Raw genomic sequence first — 937 nt, forward strand, 5'->3', positions numbered from 1 at the left:
AATAATGACCCAATATAGATTTGTTATTAATATTACTTAATTGCCCTTAATGAAACATGCAATGTTAGTGAAGGAAACATGCCCCTAAGGTAATTATGACAATAGGATCCTGCTTTAATAGTATAGATGTAAGCAATTTGGATTTAAGTATAACATCGTAAGAGAAAAACATTTAATGATAAGGTATCATCCGATCAAGTACGTCACTCTCGTAAAGATTACGATGTCATAAGCTTTATGTTTCTGCCACTGTTTTCTTATTTTTCATTAAAACTTACTGCCTGGAAATTGATAGTGTATAGAAACGTATAATAAGAAAACATTATGGGTTTGATCCTCCCGTTGCGAAAACTAAGTCACATTGTTCTGTTCACCACGGCTGCGTATGAATACCCGGGAGAGGGCCTGCCGTGGGCTGCATCTCCCATCCGGGGGTTAGTTCTGTGTCTTTAATAGACTCTGGTTTAACTTTTTTTTTCAAAAAAAATATAATAAGAAAACATAGCACATTACTGTTTCGCATGTTGGTGTCAATAAAAATACCATTAAGAGGCACAAGGTTTTTTTTTTTTGAGCAAAGAGGCACGAGGTTTAAGAAACGTTTAAGATCGGTATGTGCAGTTAACGGTCTATTTGATTTGTGAATAGCCGTAAATGGACTCACAGAAGAGTTGCAATCTTTACTTTATTTAATTTTTATAAATACTAGATCTTTTGTCCGCGCTACACGCGGATTATGTAGTTTAATTTATTCTCTATATATTTAAATTGCTTAGCAAAGATTGAAAGACAGAAGTTGAGTTTTAGATTTAATATAGAAGTAGAGATTAAAAAAACAATGATAAAATTGTTTAAAATGTAAATAAATCTAGGTATCAAGTTGTGTGGAAAAAAGAATAATAATCCGAATGATGCATGAATTAAAGTCACTCTTTGC

Source organism: Brassica oleracea, chromosome C1, assembly GCF_000695525.1.
Source record: "Brassica oleracea var. oleracea cultivar TO1000 chromosome C1, BOL, whole genome shotgun sequence".
NCBI classification, from domain to species: Eukaryota; Viridiplantae; Streptophyta; class Magnoliopsida; order Brassicales; family Brassicaceae; genus Brassica; species Brassica oleracea.